This window comes from Lissotriton helveticus, chromosome 8 (genome assembly GCF_964261635.1).
Source record: "Lissotriton helveticus chromosome 8, aLisHel1.1, whole genome shotgun sequence".
Classification (NCBI taxonomy): domain Eukaryota; kingdom Metazoa; phylum Chordata; class Amphibia; order Caudata; family Salamandridae; genus Lissotriton; species Lissotriton helveticus.
This window is the reverse complement of record NC_136069.1, coordinates 668,929,733-668,942,380: the sequence shown is the minus strand read 5'-3', so window position 1 is coordinate 668,942,380 and position 12,648 is coordinate 668,929,733. Positions and strand designations below refer to the sequence as shown.

Here is a 12,648-nt window from a genome sequence, read left to right as displayed (position 1 = left end):
TTCGTTCTCCTCCTCTTCCTCAATTACCTTTAGCTTCCCAGATTTCAGATTTTTGTTCCTTACTTCAGAGCTTGTTCTCTGCCTTTCGATACTCTCCTGGTCTGAAACTTCTTTTGGTTCAGCTTCTTTGTCTTCAATATAGACAACCGAATCCTCAGTTATCTTTCCTTTTAACAGATTCTCTTCACCTTCAGAATCTATTTCAATTATTTCTAAGTCTTTTCTTGCCAGATTTCCATTCACCGGCACAGTTTCCAGATGTCGACTTTCTTGTCGATCTTCAGAATCTGGAATTACTTCACCTTCTGTTCTGTCTTCTGCTTCAGAATCAGAGTCATCTGTGGTATCACTTTCAACATCAGAATTCTCAGGAGTTGGTATTGGAATAGTATGACTTGGATGAATCCAACGCTTCAATCCTCTGCACTTTACAGCATTAGTAGTGATCAAAATTACCTGCCTAGGTTTCTGCCATCTAGGAGATAGACAATTCCTCCTCCGATGTACTTTCGTTCTGACCCAGTCTCCAGGTCTCAGATCATGTGTCAAAACTTTGTCATTTGATTGTGCTTCAGTTCCCACCTGATTAGACACAGAAGTTACCATATCAGATAACCTTTTACAGTAATCCAAAATTGCACTGTCATTTATGCTCAACAGTTTACCTACAGGTACAAAAGCTTGCCTCATAACTCTTCCCATCAAAATTTCATGAGGACTCAGACCTGTCTTTTTATCTGGTGTACTTCTTATTGACATCAAAACAAGTGGAAGAGCATCAGTCCACTTCACTCCTGTCTCTAGACACATTTTCCCAATTCTGTTTTTGATAGTTCCATTTATTTGTTCAACCACACCTGATGCCTCTGGTCTGTATGCACAGTGTATTTTCTGCTCAATACTCATAGCTTCGCAAATTAATTTCAACAGTTTGTTATCAAAATGACTTCCTCCATCACTCTCAATAGTGACTGGAAAACCGTACCTTGGGATGATTTCTCTGAGCATTAGTTTTGCTACTGTAATTGAATCACAATGTCTTGTAGGAAAAGCCTCTACCCACCTTGAGAACAAGCATACAATTACAAGTACATATTTCAAACAGTTGTGTAAGGGCATTTCAATGAAATCTATTTGTAACCTGGTAAAGGGACCACCCTCTCGACCAATTATTCCTGTCCCCACCACTGATTTTCTGTTTGGATTCATTTGTTGGCATGACAAACACCTTTGACAAAAAGATTCTGCAATGGTTCTAAATTTGGTATTGAACCATGTTTCTTTAAACAGTCTGACCATAGAATCTCTTCCTAAATGTGCAGGACCATGATATAATCTGGCCATGTCAGAAATCATGCAATTTGGTAAAACTACTCTCCCATCTTTGTAAACCCACACTCCATCTTCATCACGTTGTCTACAATCTGATCTTAACCACTGGTCTTTTTCTTCATCATCTGCTTCGTTTTGTAAATCTCTAATCTCATTCCATGTTTCTACAATAGTTGTTAGCATTAATGAATTTGAATCAGTTTCTGTACTTCTATTCCGATTGTAAGAATAATTTTTCCTTGCGCAGTACTTTGCTGTTTCATCTGCGAAGGCATTTCCTTTGGAAATATAATCAGTCCCTCTAGTGTGTGCTGCACACTTGACTATGGCAATTTCTTTTGGCAATTGTATTGCTTCAATTAATCTTCTAATGAAAACTGCATTTTTAATTGGTGATCCTGTTGATGTCATGTATCCTCTCTGTGACCAGAGTTGTCCATAATCATGCACAACTCCGTACCCATACTGACTATCAGTAATGATGGTAACTCTTATATCCTTTGATATTTCACATGCACGAATTAAAGCAATCAATTCAGCCACTTGTGCTGAACGAACTCCTTCAAGACATGATGCTTCTTCAACATCTTCGACTGTACAAACTGAGTATGAAGCTTTCAAGACGCCACCTTCGGATCTTAAGCATGAGCCATCTACAAAGTAGACAAAATCCGATTCAGGCAAAGGTCTGTCTTTGATGTCTTTTCTGGGTTTAGTGCAGAATTCCATGACATCTAAACATTCATGTTCTGTCTCAATGTCATCAACAATTTCAGAATCAGGCAGTAATGTAGAAGGATTCAGATTCAAACATCTTGAAATCGAAACATTATCTGCTCCTAGTATGATTTTCTCATACTTTGTCAATCTGCTACTTGTTAAATGTTGAGTCTTACCTCTTGTCAGTAATATTTCAACTGAATGAGGCACAAAAACTTTTACAGGAAATCCCATAATGATTCCTTCACTTTGTTCGAGACTGATACTTGTAGCTGCAACTGCTTTTAAACAACCTGGTAATGCTTTTGCAATTGGATCAAGAACTGCAGAGAAATATGCAATAGGTTTCTTTAGGTTTCCATGTCTCTGAATTAACACAGATAATGCACATCCTTCTCTCTCACTGCAATACAGTTCAAAATCTTTCTCATAATTTGGCATACCCAAAGCAGGAGCTTGGCATAAGCTCTTTTTCAAGTTTTCAAAAGATTCCATTTCAACATCATTGAGAATAATTGGATCTTTCACATCTGATTTGGTTAGTCTTTGTAGTGGTTTCGCAATTACCGAAAATCCACTTATCCATTGTCGACAGTAACCTACCATTCCCAAGAACATTCTGACCTGTCTTTGTGTTCTTGGCGGTAACATTGCTTGAATCATTTTTATTCTCTCTATTGTTACTTGTCTTTTTCCTTTTGCAATTCTGTGACCAAGATATTTTACTTCCTGTTTGCAAAACTGTAGTTTTGCTGGGGACACTTTATGTCCTTCTTCTGCAAGGCGATTTAACAGAATTATTGTGTCTGTTACACAATTTTCTCTTGTCTTAGCAGCAATTAACAAATCATCAATATACTGCACCAACGTAGACCTACCTGGTAAGTCTAAATCTTCTAATGATCTTTTTAACAGTTCGTTAAAGATTGAAGGACTTTCTGTATAGCCCTGAGGGATTCTTGTCCATCCAAGGGTCTTACCTTGGAATCTGAAAGCAAAGATTTCATAACTGTCTGGGTGTAGAGGAACAGTAAAGAATGCATTGCAAAGGTCAATGACTGTGTACCATTCAGCATCATATGGAATCTGAAATAGAATCACTGCTGGATTTGGAACCACAGGACAACATGGAATAACAATTTGATTAACCTTTCTCAAATCTTGTACGATCCTAAATGTTCCGTTAGCCTTTTTAACTCCCATAATTGGTGAATTACAAGAGCTACTCTTCATTTCTTTCAATACACCTTGCTTGATTAATTTTTCAATTACAGGTGTAATACCTTCAATTGTCTCTGTTTTCATTTTATACTGTGGAGTGTTTGGAAATTCTATTCCCTGCTTCAATGCAATTTTAACAGGATCTACGTTTTTCATCAGACCCATCTCATTCCCAGTAAAATCCCATATTTCAGATTTCACTGTTTCTTTTAGCTCTTCAGGTAAATCTTTTTCTTCAAATGCAGGAAACAATTTTGTTTCTTCTGCTTCCATCATCATCATTGTCATTCTGTACAAACCATCTTCCTCCATTGTTTGTAATTCAACTCCTTCAGGAGAACAATATATTCTGCAATTCATTTTACATAGGATGTCCCTACCTAATAGATTTACTGGACTACTATTACAAACCACAAATCTGTGTTTGTCTCTGTAATTTCCAATTTCTACTGGTACTGGATCAGTTAAGTCTGTTTTAATTTGCTGATTACTTACTCCGACAACTTGGATGGTATCCCCAGAGAGAGGTAGGTTTTCAATTTCCACTGATCTAACAGTAGAACGAGTAGCACCAGTGTCCACTAGAAAAGTGATGTCTACATCATTAACTTTCCCGTTTACATAAGGACCAGACTGGTCAACCTCAAGAGTGGCTCCAACAACACACTCTTCCTCCTCTCTCGGGCACCGTCAGCAATAATCATCAGAATCACTGTCTTGGCTTTCTGTTAATAAAAATTGTTGTGAAGCATTTTGCATTTGAACCCTTTGCTGTTTTTGCTGTTTTTGTGGTTTTATTACCTGTTCACATCCCTGAAATCCCACTTTTGGATTATATTTTTGAACTCCCCCACAATTCGGAAAAGGTGGTTGTGGCAACTGGTCCTGACGATTATTCACCTGTTGTTGTTGCTGTTGTTGTAATTGTCGCTGAATATTAAATTCATTTAACCCCTGTTGCATCTGTAGCTGTTGCTGCACGTTAACACCATTCTGCATCTGTGGATTCAATAAGGGATTCTTTAAGTTTCTAGGAGGATGAGGACACTCGTCCCTCCAATGTCCAATTTCGCCACAATTAAAACAAGGTAATCTTTGTTTCAGCTCTTCTATTTTTGGGCTAAATTTCTTTTGGAAATTATTACCTTTAAACTTTCCTTGTATCTGGTTCGTATTTCCAGTTTGAACAAAATTAGTGTTCTTATTTCCCATGCTGGCAATCTGTTGCTCAGCTACCTTTACCTGTGCCCACATGGCTTTCTCTTTTAGCTTCTTCTGTTTTACTTCTAATTCATCGCTACAATATTTTGCCTTTCTCAGAATATCATCTATAGATAGTGCTTGCCATCCGACAATACTAGTTCTGATCATTTCTCCAATTTCAGGTTTTAGTCCATAAACAAATCTATAGATAAAATGACTCATGTCTTTCTCATCTAATTTTTCATAACCACTGTATTGTTTAAAGATTAACAGTAGCCTTTCATAAAAAGAATGAACTGATTCTTTTGTTTCCTGCTCTGTTCTTTCTATTTTAACCCAATCAACTTCTTTGGGTGGAATTTTGTTTTTCATCCAAACAATTACTTTCTCATAAAAATCCATTACAAGTGGATTCGGGGCACCTGTTTCTTTAATTCGCTCAGGTTCTGTTTTTGGCCAACTAATAGATATTTTACATTCTGTCCAAAGATCAGATGGAACAACAATGTCAAAAAATCCATCCAAATCAATCCACAGAACTTTTGATACCTTGATAAATCTATCGACTTGCCTGTACCACTCAACAGGTTTCTCTCTTAATTTAGGAAAATCATTTGTGAATAACAGAATGTCCTGTCTCGACCATGGGACATGAACATATCCTCCACCTGCAACTTCTCTCATTGGAAATTGTTTTGACATTCTTTCTAATCTTTCATCTTCCTTCCTTTTAGTCCATTTCACTCTCCATTTGTTCAGTTCTCCTAGCTTTTTGATATAGACAATTAAATCTTTAATGTGAACTATTCTTCCCATTGAGTTCAAACTCTCAATGTCGCTTTCTGAGAAATCTAATCTGTAATGTTTTGCAAAATTCTTTTGTTTACTCACATCGATTTCAAGTTCTGCAGCTAGATCCTCTAATTGATCATATTTATTTTTCGTTTTCCACTGAATACTTTTGCAAATGAATAGTAGTTCATCATCCCGATAGTAATTTAAACTATCTGGGCCAATTGTTCCAATTATTAATTCTTCTATATTTGCTTTTAATTTGGCCACATCAAGCTTTGGTGTGGTTACCCTGACTTCAGGACTTCCTACATCTGACATAGCACCCATTGGTGTTTTTGGAGATAAATCCTCATTGAAAGTTAAATCAGGCATTCTCGATCTAGAAGTGTTTAATTCTGTCAAATCTGAATAAAATTTTTCAGCAGGCTTTTGAATTTCTGTATTTAAAGGAATAGTTAATCCAGTTTTGTCTGTATTTCTTTGTTCAAATACAGGCTGAACAGGACCTATTGTTACTGGAACTGTGACAGCTTCCATGCCTTTTGTCATTCTTTTAATTAATTCTTCTTTAGACCTTAAGTATTCATTATAATCATCATCCTCAACATTTCTTGTTTCTCTTGTATAATCTTTTGGAGGTTCCCTTGCTCTTGGAGTCATTGAAAAATGTCTACCCTCATTTCGAGCATTCTCAAATTCTGGTCTTCTAGGAGTTTCAGTGATTTCACAATTATTTGGATAAAGTTTTGGAGCTTCATTAATTGGAGGTGCACTCGGTGAAGTTTCAGTAGAAACCACCGGAGTAGACCATGATCTAGGAGGTCTCAAAGGCTGATTAGGCTGTTTATTTTTAGCAGTTGTATATATTTCTTCCATAATTGCATCCTCAGATTCACTTTCCATAGATTTTCCTGTAGGAGAACCCATTACCATTTCATGAATTAAATACAATCCTTCACTCATGTTTCCCTGTCTCCACATTCGCAATCTATCTTCATGAGTTTCTCTTTTCCATGATGGATTTTTAGAAGGTCTTTTAATTCCACTAGCTTCTCTTTGTAACTGATACATCTCATCTTCCCACTCAACTAAAGCTTCAAATTGAGTTGGTCTCGGTTTTGGAACAAGAGCATTCATTTTCTCTCGTAAGTTTCTTAAAACTCTTACATTAAATGAACCATCATCAGGCCAAGTCAAAACACCATCGTTTTTAGTATAACGTTTCCAACTATCGAACCATAAGACAGTATGATATCCGTATTCACCTTCCATGTACGCTGCAGGTGTTTTATACTTATGAAGTAGTTTACCACCTCGCGTTTCGATTTTCTTGTCAGGTGAAAATAAATTCTTAAATTTCTGAAATAATGTTGTCTTTTTCTCAACATGTTTAAAATGATAACTCATTTTTAAAAGTTAAATTTAATTCACAAAATCGTTCGTAAAAATTTTCCGGGATGTTCCGCAAAACAACCAATCCGTGCGCGAAACACACCAACAAGCCAATGGCAGTTGAGCTGCGTCACTTTTCAGTTCGACCAATAAATTTAGAGTTTTTCTGAACTACCAATCAGCTCACTGGCCGTCAGAGACTCAGGAGCCAATCAGAATACAGCTTGTGACGTAGGTCACCCAATCCCAGCGCGGCTCTGTGACGTACACAGCAGCTGCGGTTTCTCGTTTCTCACTCCTGGCGCTTACCCCTCCTTCACAAAATCTTTTCACAGCGCCATTTTAAGAACACTTTTCAGTGTGAATTAATTCTTAACAATGACTTATAAAGACAACATCTGTTCGTTTCACTAATTAGGATAGTTTACATACATTCAAGTATCCACACTTCGGAATAGACGGCGCTATTCACACTAAGGATAATATTCAATTGTTAGTAGAGTAACCTTACCCCACCCTTCTAACACGTATAATTATGAACTCGCTTTGCTCTGAACCCACCGCGAAGTGAAAGTTCTAAGAGTTCCACTTGAACATAAAATACAATTCAAACTCGCACTTTTACACGGAAAGTTCCCTAAATTCAAACACACACGAAATCCGTACAGGACTCTCACCTGTTTATAGAAATCATGCACCGTTAGCAAAATAACGACGTTATCCGTACAGGGCTCTCACCTGTTTATAGATATGAAACATGTACCCGTACAGGACTCTAACCTGTTTATAGATAATCATGCACCGACGTTAAATTTTACCCTTCTCTCAAGCTCGGATATAACTAATACTCTCATCACAGTGAGTTTTATGAAAGGCGCTTTGTCCCTATTCTCATGCTGCTTTGATTTCTTAGAAAATCCTCACTATACAAGATTCAGACCTAGCCCTAAAACTGTGCTGCTCGGCGACAACACTATGGTACACGGCGATACCTCTTGTGATACTCGGCGATATCACTACAAACGAACAGATGGCTTGCGTGACTAATTTCTCGCCACACAATCTATACCGGTATAGCTTACAGATAGGCACGAAAAACGAACTTAACAAGTGTTAAAACATTAATCCTATTTGTATACCATGACGTAATCCTTAGCAACCAACATGTTACCTTGGTTACCCCTTAGCAACCATCCTCTGCTACCAGATAATTGATCCAGCGGGCTATAGAAAATATATCATAAACTACGCTACCCAATTTCATAACCTATAAACAAAATTCTAAACTATACATGGACCCATTTATGAACCTGATATATTTTTGGGCCTACTGAATCAGGTGGTCAAATAAATCTATATACACATTATTTACAAACTATAAACATTTTTATACATTTGCAGAAAGAATATTGTCATTAGAATAAAACCCAACCATTTAAACGACCACCATAGGCGACGTGATCTAGCTAAAGGTAACCTATACTTCTAAATAACCAAGACCAGCTTGTTTGTCAAAAGTAAGATTTTATTTTCTAGATTATGGTATATAAGTTGTAAGTTTTATAAATGAAATTTATTTGCAATAAAGCAAGCATGATAGTAAGAAATATGGAAAAATACAATTTAAGCAATTTAATCAAATTTAAAGAAATTATATAAAGTTTAGCATTTCTAAAACCTATTTCCCTAACTGAGCTAAATAGACAGAAATTAAAGTAAAGTTCTTTGAGGATTCTTACGTGCTCCACGCAAAGTCCAGCAGCACATCACCCTCATCGGAAAGTCAGAAAGCAGCAGCCAGCCCAACCCTAAGGGCATGACTTTTTATACCTTTCTACGCTAACTAAACTAGCAAAGGAAAGTTTTCAGAAATACTCGACGTCCCATTGGCTGAGAGTGACAAGTGACATGTCACCCGATTCTTAAAAAGTTCCACAAAATCATGTCTTACAAAGACCATTGTCTCTTCCACGTGAAGCCAGAGGCTTCCTGCGATTGCAACTTTGTTTTAAGTCATCCTCGCAGCTTCCATAGTCTTACAGTGCAACTTCCGCGGATGCCAAGTTAAGGACTGACAAAAAGTTCACTTTCGACCTTGGCCATGTCCGACAGAATGATGTCAGCTCATCAGTTTTTGCTTTGTGAATGTAGCTTCAATAAACGTTTTAATTCAGAATGGGCGTCTCGTGACTTTCTGCAGAAATATGGATTAGCTTTTATTTTGCGGCTCAAATAGTTAGGCCTCAAAAGCAGGCAACTTATGATTTCTAGTATAAAACAAACACAAGAAAAGTATTAATGTAAGAAATAAAGTATTTTCTGTATCCACCCCATGGTTTACTAAATAATTAACCCACCCGATTAATCAAAATGTTACCTAGCCTTTGCAAACAAATAAAGCAGCGTTTATATTTACCAGTCTCCGTTTTTCTATGAGACCCATATGCACCTAGAATAGTAGAAATGACATCACACAGACAAGGAAAAGCAAAACAAGCACATGCTTATTTAAGTTTGCAGCAGTTAGTAATGACAAAAACGAAAACAATATTTTATTTTATTATTTTGCACGAACAAAAAGATGCAACATTTATGCACTTTTATGAGCACACATGTTAGTCCCCCCACGTGTAAAGTTTAATCTAGGTTGTATTAGCACGACATATCACAAATCATTAATAATTTTATTCATGTTATGGAAATGTGACTTTGCGAGTTTAAACAAAATTTTGTTTTCTATCTCGCTCCATCACAGTGTCATTGCCATTCTAAATAGTATTGTTATTAATGCCACATGATGTTGCCATGGATGCACGTAGCACTACCATGCAACACACTGCTGACGATAATATGGTCACAAATAGCAAGCCACTGCTACGTGACTAAGCCATTTTTCACATTAATTGTATTACTGTGCAGTATTTTTCCACACACTTTTGGCATATAGCATAGTTGCAAAATATTTCATAGATTAGCACATTTCTGGCATCAGTTTGCCTGGCTATCCATCACCTCGCCCTGACATTCCTTTTACCTAAATGTGATAACATAATTCAGGCTACAGACATCATTATTCAGCTCAACACACAATAAAAACACCCATTGACAAACAGCTGCAGGTCTCTCCCTGCCACGCATACAGACATATTACTGGTGGGATTATACGCCTGGCCAGGACAATGCCTGTTCGTTTCTGCACCTTCCAAAATCTGCCATTCCTACTCCCCTCACAAAACCTGGCCTCATCTACCCATCACCCTTAAACAAATACACAACAGTGTCTTACCTTTCCTACTCACAAACACAGATACACAGGCAATGCGTCCATGTCCTGCTCTCCTTAAACATAAGCATGCACCCAATATGGCCCTTTTAATCAACTACAAGCACAGTACCTATTCTTTCCTGCCTACAGCAACACCACAAACCGATCCGCCTCTAGCGGCTCCTAGGCTTCCAGTTTCTTAAAATATATAGTTCTAAATTCTGCCAATCAGCCTGTTCTAACTCAAAACTGTGTTGCTCAGCAGAATGAAACATATAAAATGGAAATGCATAACACAGCACCTGCTTGCCTGCTGTCTGCCTAACAAACAGTTATGCATGCATATTTTGCATACACTACGTGCACCCAACTGCTTACCTCCTTGTGATGTGAAGTTGTAATTGGGTACATGTTCTGTTTCTATATGCCTGCTTGCACTTTAGCTATTGCTCACTGTGACTCTTTCCTTGGTGTCAAAATACATGGGTAAAAGACATTGAGCCACATACATTAAAATAGGAAATTGCGATTACCTAATTGCGATTTTCTGAGAATCGTAATTAGGTGATCACAATTTCTAATGTATGAAAATCCAAGAGTTTCATATACCAATTCCTAGGGGGTCGCAATTTGACCTACCTCATTAATATTAATGAGCTAGATTGCAGTTTGCGACCCCCTAGGAATCGCTAAAATAATGGGGATGGTGGCCTGCTGGTGTCAGAAGACCATGTCCATGATTGCTTTTAAATAAAGCAATCTTTTTTTCTAAAATGCAGCTCGCTTTAATTAAAGGAAAACAGGTTGAATTTTGAAAAAAAAAATGAAAAGTTTACTGTTCATTTTTTTTAACCTCTTCGGTGCTCAGGACGGCCCCTGGCCGTCTGACGTCACGGTGGGCATGTGCTAAGGACAGCCGGGGGCCGCCCGAATCCCTCTTACTCGTTAATTCTCCCGCACAGCGGTAGAATTAACACAGCGCAAAAGGGGTTAAGAGCAGGCAGTGGTCCATGGGAATGGTTGTAAAAACCTTTTTACAACCATTGCCAAGGAGAAAGGGGTCACAAAACATTCATACATACCATTAGGATTCAATATTTGAAAGGGTCGACCTAAACATGCCCCTTACAAATATGGAATCTCAAATACATTTTGCGATTCAGTAACAGGCTACCAAAACTCAATTCTTTTTTTTTTAATGCAGATTTATATAGCGCGAACTTTACCCGAAGGTATTGAAGCGCTTTACATGATCACCGGTTATGTTACAAAATAACACATTCAGGCACGGGAGATTAAGTGAGGGTAGAGATGTGTGGCTCAATGGTTAGAGCGGCAGAAGTTTGGCCAGAACCAGGGTTCAATTCCCACCTTGGCGGGTCTCGGGCTCAATTTCCAAGGACCTGATAATTCTCGCCTCGTGCCTATTCTGATCATGAACCCCACTCTGCACCTCTGGGCAATAGCTTGCTTAATCTCTACAACGGCCCCAACAACACTGAAGATGCATGACTTCACCTTGGGGGTTCCCAGGAGTGGGCTCCTCACAGGGAAAGGCCAGGAAGTGTTCCTCAGCGGTATTCGTACAAGCGCCGAGATGCCTGCGGGTATTCGTGCGGCTATATAAGTGCGTAATTATCATTATCATTAAGTGATATGCCCAGAATCACAGGATGTGGATGCGGCCCGAGGATGGAACCTTGGTTTCCAGTACCAAAGTCGGCAATCTAGCCGGCAGACCACATCCTTTCCCTTGGTTTTGCTACATGTGAAAAGCCTTTTTGCGTTCTCAAACAGGCCGATTCTGTGAATTTCCATTTCCAAACGCACATTTTATTGATACATGTGGCCCATTGTCATTTACAAAGCCAATACCTGTAACTTTTGTTACCTTTTGTATTTGGACACAGAAACTTTGGCGTCCATTTTGATTTAAACTTAGAAATACAGTATGGACTCAAATTATGTTTTCCCTTCCTTTTACGATGTAAAACTGGTTATCGTGTTCTCTGCAGTTCTTCTTCTTTTGAGCCTTCATGTAAGTTATGTGGTCTCTGACTGCCAAGTTTACTCACCCGCCAGTTGCTTGCCGGGGTTAATCGTTTGGGGCTAAATAGAGCGGTGAAAGGGGAAAAAATTGAAAAATGCGAGTCCTATTTACAGCTTTTTATTTTTAAAGCATAACTTTTGGCCCCCTTTTCCGTCACTTAGGGATAGTTTCCATGGTCAGCTCTTACTGTGATACAGTTTTGAGTACTTAGCATCAGTAGCTAACATCACACCTGTTTCCTGATCCATATGTTGACTACAGTCAAAGTACCCTGATGTTAGAAAACTGTGCACAAATCTTTTGTACAGTGCAAACTCTCCTATACTCCCTGAACATTGCTTAAGCCTGGTTTACTGTAATGGCATGGGCTGGTCACTCTAGTGGAATATATCTATTAACATCCTTAAGGCTCTTGGCAGGTTCATAACAAGCTTTCACGTGGGTTTCAGATTGGCTTTGGAATGAATCTGATGTCACACAAGCCTTCCTATTGTTTATCATAATGCCTAGCAATGTCAATCCAACCCACATAATTCCACTCCACAGAGCATACATCTACAACACTCCAAACAAAAATACATGCCTAAAAAACATTATCATTTAGAACGCTAATAGCTATAACTCTCGCAAATGCGAAACCTATTGCATTGCAAATGCTTGTTTTTCTTCT

The 12,648-nt window shown here is 38.2% G+C and overlaps 1 long non-coding RNA gene across 1 annotated transcript; it reads right to left on the bottom strand.

Moving 5' to 3' along the window:
* Positions 1–496: 496 nt before the first annotated feature.
* On the bottom strand, positions 497–8,427 carry LOC144771745 (uncharacterized). The gene is made up of 3 exons (XR_013599460.1): positions 8,403–8,427; positions 4,174–4,272; positions 497–582 (listed from the first exon to the last, which is right to left on the bottom strand). It is a non-coding gene; the product is annotated as an uncharacterized LOC144771745 (long non-coding RNA).
* Between the last annotated feature and the right edge of the window lie 4,221 nt (positions 8,428–12,648).